Raw genomic sequence first — 7,049 nt, forward strand, 5'->3', positions numbered from 1 at the left:
TAGCCCCACTTTGCTGAAGCTATCAGCAGATTTGGCATGGTACAGGAGCCTGAACTATAAAAGGCTTATTAGGCTTATTAGCAGAAAGTTCTTCAAGTACTTCACATAAAAGACGACACCTGAAGGACTTCCAGCCTACTTCTTGTCCTCAAATATGTCTCTAGTACTGTACATTGCATTAAAAAGAACTAAATTGCATTTTTCATTAAAACGTGAATTATTTGTTCTTACTAATCTTTACATAGCTGTTTCAATGACCTTTTCTTTTTTAACCTTCTCTAAGTTTATTGGTGCCCGAGAGTGGAGGGCAGGTCAGGATGAGATACTTCCAGTTCTTTACAGGAACTCTGAACTTGAAAACTGCACACGTCTCTGTGCTGAATGCTCTATAATTTGTGCTCTCCTTTCCCCCTTCTTTTTGTCTGATGTCAGACTCTCAGTCTTTGTTACTGTTAAAACCTGTCAGTGAATCCTTAAAAACTGCTAATTTACATCCTTGCTTTCATCAGTTATGCTACAGTAACTTCCATTTTTACAGCCCGCTGTCCTGATGCAGTGCTTCATTCCATTATCTATGCTGGAAAGAAAAAAAAATCCTTTGCAGCCACTGCTTCTAGCTGAGAGAATTAAACTGCGCTCCAAGAATCCCTACATTGTTTTCTCACTAATTATCCTGGACCAAATCAAGAGTGAAAGCATCAATCACTGGGAAAGACACAGTTGCTGTTGAGGTGAAATGCTATTAAACTTTGCACAAAAAAAACAACTTCATCTCGGGGGGCTTATTGCTGTAATGATGCATAATCTTCATTTACAAACACCAAAGCATTTCTTGTGTTTTATGACAGCAATAACGACTCCTCGTCTGTGACGGTGACCGCGACTGTGAAAAGCTCTTTATTTATTTCAATTTCTTTTTATCCCAGAGTAAGTTTTCACGTTGCCATTAATGCCGACAGTCACACAAGTCCCTTTTTAAAGCTTTAACACAAAACCTCATGCAAAATTTAAGATGGATCTCCAGTTTCATGAGTCTCTGTCAGCGTGACTGATGGTTTCTTTCCCCCACTGGGGCTTCAGAGTGAAGTATCACAATAGGTGACAGTGATCTGAGACTTTGTTGTTTACACACAGGTGGGGAGGAAAAAAGCAGAGGGACCATTGCCTGTTGCTAAATATTTTATGGAGCTGTCCTCTGTCATCTAAAAATTCCCTCAGCTTCTCCATACTTTGAATATGCTTAAAAAGAAAAGGGATTTTAAGGACACTAAAAATAATTGATGCCTTATTATTTGCCCTCATAGCAAAATTTCAGGATAATCGCTACAGTTCTGGTACATCACAGACCTTTCAGACGCATGCCCTTATCATTTGAAGTATGTAAAGTAATTACTGGAGAGCTCAAATCCTTCAAAAGTAATTTTTTACATCCATAATAATGTCCAAAGTGTAAGCATTGAACAACAATCGCAGTAGTTTAATGATCTTGTTTGTTTTAGGGGGTAATAGCATCTTGACAATCTCTTTGAGTTTAATTAAAAAATATATTTTCATTCTTCCCCTGTGTCTGCTTTTTATCTGTACTCTTTTCCTGTTACTTCCTCTCATTTTCTGGACTCCCTGGGGGTAAAACAGCTGGTTAAATATTCAATAATTTCACTTACAAAACTATTACAGAAAAAAATAACTGAAATGATTTGTTGATTACACAAATCTTTGTTTCTCGATTAACAGGTATATGATAGAATATTTTCCTCCTAATGAATGTCATATCATTTCTGATATTCAATTTTGAATACTTACCAACAGCACTGTGAGATTTAACTCAAATATGAATCATTAGAGGATGATGGTGAAGTAATTGTAGAGCTGAAAGAAAAAGCACCACAGCTGAAGTGAAGCTTGGAAGCGTGACGACAGTTGCAAGAGTTCAAAGTTTGCGCAGAAGGATTCAGAGAGAGCAAAACTATTTCAGTGCCATGACTGAAATACCAGGACTGATTTGTCACTTGTGCTGTTGGACATGGCATTGATTGAACATATGAGTGATTTACAGAAAAAACTAAACTCTTTGGAGGAGTGATTTAAAACCTGTCAGAGAGCCTTTCTGCTCCGTCAGTCAAAGATCAAGGTTGAAAATGCTTATTTTGAGGTTTTACTTCATCACGATCCCATAAAATAAATCCACGAAATTATGGTCTTGCCCAAAGTTACATGATGCACAGTGAAAGTTAATTTCTCTGCATGTAAATACGCATCTAACCTCCTTCCCCAACTCTGCAGATGTTAAATGTGCTGAGAGATACAGCTCAGGATAATAAGTATTCACCTTTTCAGTAGCATATTATTGTGTTCATAAGGTTTGTTGTTTCTGGAGGAGGAAAAGGTGATTATCTTAATACCTTTCAGATGGCTGAGCAGTTTATGATTGAATCTTGTAATTTCTGATGTTAAGTGACACCCCATTGCTTTCAAGATGGGGTTTACAGCTTTGCAACAGACAATGCTGCCTTCAAGGCAATTAAGAGAACACACTTTACTAACTGAGGGAAATCACATGGACAGCTACCCATTATGGGTTTGGCTAACAGAGAGCTGGGTTCTTTCTGTGTTTTTTGGCATTTTTCCCCTGCAGATTCTAATATGGCTTGGCAATCCTCTCAGATGGCAGCGCGGTCCCCGAACAGCAGCACCACTGCTAATGTTATGCTGACACTTGGACCCATCTCTTGCACTTAAACTGCTTCTGAGAACTCAGCCTTCGGGAATTACTGAACCTGGAGCCAACAGCTTGAATGGGTACAGCAGAGGCCCAACATGGCCCTTCACCATACTAATGACCCCTTGAGGGGATTTGGGGAGGAAAGAGGCGTCTGCGGCATCGAGATCCCATTTTCCTCTGGTCTGGGGATCATTGTGTCACTGCTGACTTCCAGAGTCACGCCTCTTCCTCCCCAGCCAATTCCAGCTGAACAGCCCACCTTAAAAGTTACCCTTTAAATGGCCACGTTTTCATTTTTCTTCATTAACCTTTTGAGTTAAAACCAAAACAAAAAAGAACTGCACCCCAATTTCATTTGAAGATTGACTGAGTCATCAGACGTTTTCTATTATAGCATCTATATAAATACCAGAGGACATGTAATGACTTGTAGAGATTTAAACAATTACCTGTTTGTTGTCTGACCTTTATGTGGTGTGCTTAAGCAGTGCCCCTGCGAAGTGCTTGACAACAGCATACACTCACTTTATAGCCAGGAGACAAAGTAGCATCAGCTGCAGGAATCAGGTTTAGTGCCAGGCTGCATTTTGCATAAGAACCTGAACTCTGTTTTTCCAAAGAGAGAAAACTCTGCGTTTGAGGATGGCATTTCAAAGGGTGAAATAAGAAGAATCATGGAAAAGCATTTTTAAATAGTCATTTTCTTGCTCTCAGTCCTTATAATACAAAGCTAAGTTGAAATAACACTCCTCCACCCCCCCAGCCCACCCTTTTTTTTTGAAGATTGGAAATCACTGTATCAGTATCAAATAGCCTCTAGGTTTAATGGTGGACCGTGTAAGCTGATCCTCTACATTTACAGAGCCTCCTAAAAAGATTCAAAGAAATCTGGAGCTTGGCTGAAAGGAAGGAAACCGAAGCTAGACAGAATAACTCGTATCATTTGATTCATGCAGTTGAAGCGAGAGGGACACTGAACGGAAAAGGAAACTGCACCAGATAAATTAAATTCCACATGTAAGAGGGTACAGGTATGATGGGGGTGATGAACACCTCCATGCTGATTATTATTGAGCCCAGTTGCATGGAAGGCAATTAAGGCCAGGAGCTTGTCGTGAATACAACCTGACACCTTGCTACGGTCACTGACGCTCTCTGAGTACCGTCCAGTGGATAGAGACCTGGAAGTGAAAGCACCTTTGTCAAACCGCTGCAAGAAAAAAATGACTGATCTATTTACAGAATAAAAGACTGCAGTGCATTGGCTGGTTGACTGACATTGCAGGCATTATTTTGTAACCAAGTGCCACCGGCAAACTATCCAAAGAGCTTCCTTGCTTTGCATTTATTTATCCAGCAATTGTTATGCTTTTTTATTTTACTTTTTTTTTGTGATGGCATATTACTAGTTAACATCAGTTGCAACAAATGGCACATAAGATGGCATGCAGATGAATGCGGTGAAATAACCAGCAACACTTGCAAAGTCTATATCTCTCCCGTGCATACCACCTCCTCCTGGCTGAACATCATGCAGCCCAATCACCACACATCCTGCTTCAGGCGTCCACATAGGCTCATCCTCCCTTTCATAGGAGCTGGCAGTTATCACAGCTGCCTCCTCCGGCTGCATGTGGCCACGTGTCTGGGAGCAACACCCACCACTCTCAACAGCACAAAACCCAAAGTGCTCAATAGGAGCACTTCTTGCTTGCCCGGTCAACAGGCCAACGTGCAGCATCCACACGACGCGGCCATATGTTCATATCGTTCGACTCCCCGCTTTTGAGAAATCCTCAATCACTTCATCAGTGGTGTAACTGAGCGTTTCTGTCACTTTGCCTGTGGCGTGTTTGCCAGTATGACATTTTGACACTTTATCAACATAACTCAGAAAGCTGTCACGCTGTCCCCTGAATCACCTTTCACCGATGTCTGTGACCTGATTGATCCAACACTTCATGGGCGTATTGACCCAGTATGCACTGTACTCTGGGGACACACTTAAGCGCTGTGGCTGCCTTCACACAACAGGGACCAGCAAAGCTTAAAAGACAAGCAGAGTATCACAGAAACGGCACATTTTGCGACCGAGTTTTCAGTAACAAAATAATTTTGCCTTTACATATGACAATATATGCACACAACAAAACAAACACCTGTTACTTGTTTATTGTTTAGTGGCATAAAGCTGGCCTTACCAAAATGTCCCTTGAACTGTAGTTTTGGTTGTCTGCTACTATCAAATATGAACGTGCCAAGAAATAGTTCAAAAATGATTCATATCCTCCTGAGGCCCGGAAAAATTGTTTTGATAATTGAAGTATTGTGGTTAAAAGAAAAACGTTACAGCATTTTTATTGCATGAACAATAAAACGAGGAACTGATGGAAACACATCTGAACACTGTTTGGAAGGCATTATTCTTTTTCCTTTATGTCAGAGACATCAAGATCATTTATTACTTTGATGGGCCGCCTCATCTTGAAGAATCTGGCTTGATGACTGTGGTTTGTCCTGTTTTCACATTTCAACCCATTTTCAACAGGGTTGAAAGTAAAGTTCTGATATTTAGATTTTCTTATACATAAGTGAACTATTAGAAACATGCATCAAATAATATGTCTAAACTGGAATTTATTTAAATTTCATCTTCTGTCCCTTGAAGTGGACATCAGATCTCGCTTGATCACAGAATGATATGACGGCTGAGTGAGGATTTCACAGGATTTCATTCAGAACTGTGGAAATTGAGTCAAGTTTTCGGGAGATGAGGTGGAGGAGGAGTGGGCATTAGAACAAGAAGGTGAAGGTTCAGACGGAGGGCATACCAGGTTTTGAGGAGCCTCACAGGACCAAAGTGACGACACCTAAAGTCCAGTATGGATAAGAAGTATTGTGTAAACTAGAGCTCTGAAGATGTTTCTTGACCAATCCCACATGGAATCATATTTTTCACGGCAGCCTCTTTAACAGAGTTCCCACTTTCCAGTGGTCTTCCTTCTTTTCCTGCATATCAGTGACATGAAGATTATTTGAATCTGCCTCAACTTATTAAATAGGCTATAACTAGCACCCTATTTTCTGTCTGATGTAATCAGACCACCACATTTGGTGGTTATCCTGCTTTCATATTTCATGCTAAAAAAAACCAATTTCAACCCAGTTTCAGTATGATATTAGTGCTACTTTCCTTTCAGAGATGAGCAACACCATCTGGTTTGTGAGCTCTAGCATGGTTTTGTAAAACCCGGTTGCCTAATTTTTGTTTGGTGGTTGTGGGCAGCATTGTCATGTTTCATCCTATGTGTGTGTTTGACTGTGTGTATGTGTGTGAATTCAGCTGAAGAGGTTTTCGTTTCTCCTTCTAGAGATCATAATGCCTGAAAACTTCAGAGCTCTACATCAAACAGTTCTTTTTATTATAGATGGTAGGTGCCTTCACACAGTCCTGCTCGGGCTCCTCGAAAGCTCGTATCTCATCCTTTGAGCTTTCACCTTCCTGCCGGTGGTTGTGGGCAACGTCGTCCTGTTTTCATGAGTCATGTTCAAAAAATTTTCAACCCAATTTCATCAATCTCATTAATTTCATAAAACCCAATTATCTGCAAATTTTTCATCGCAAGCTCCCTTGTTGCAATAAAATGTGGAAGCTGCTCCTTGAAAAGAAAGTCCATGGAGTGTGTTAGTCAAACCCCCTCAGATGTGGCATCACTAGAAAGCCCAGGATGTCCTCTTGTCAGTACAGTAAGGCTCAAATACATCGCATAAATTGTGCTTGAGGCAGAGCTCTCAAAGCATGTCCTCCCACAGAGGACAAGAATGAATGGCTGGGTCTTAGGAAGATATTGTGCCCATCATCAAGATGGCAAATTGCAATTGTAATTTGATGCATACTGAACCACCTTATTAACATTTTAATGCTAATGATGAGAATGTTGATGAATTAATTATCTTTAATGAATCTGTTAATATTTTAAAAAATATTTTAAAAGATGGAAACAGGAAGTGCATGGTCTTTTGCTAACTGGTGAGTTAAATAAATGTTTTGGTCTTTGTCTTCTTTCTTTTGCAGATGACTGATTATTTGTTTAAACATTAAGACTATAATGAAAAAGACAAACAAAAAACCCCAACGAAGCCCCACATTATCAATTTACTGCGTGATCCCGTGATTAATTGGATCTGTGATGACCGAGTTGAAAAAAGTATTTTATTTATTCATCGGTTTATCTGTTCAAACCCAGAGATTTCAGTTATCATGTTGACTAATGACAATATTTGCATTATTACAAATGAGCTCTTTTCTTTTTTTAGCTTTGTCAGT

The sequence above is a fragment of the Pundamilia nyererei genome, unplaced genomic scaffold (assembly GCF_000239375.1).
Source record: "Pundamilia nyererei isolate P.nyererei 1_Seehausen unplaced genomic scaffold, PunNye1.0 scaffold00027, whole genome shotgun sequence".
NCBI classification, from domain to species: Eukaryota; Metazoa; Chordata; class Actinopteri; order Cichliformes; family Cichlidae; genus Pundamilia; species Pundamilia nyererei.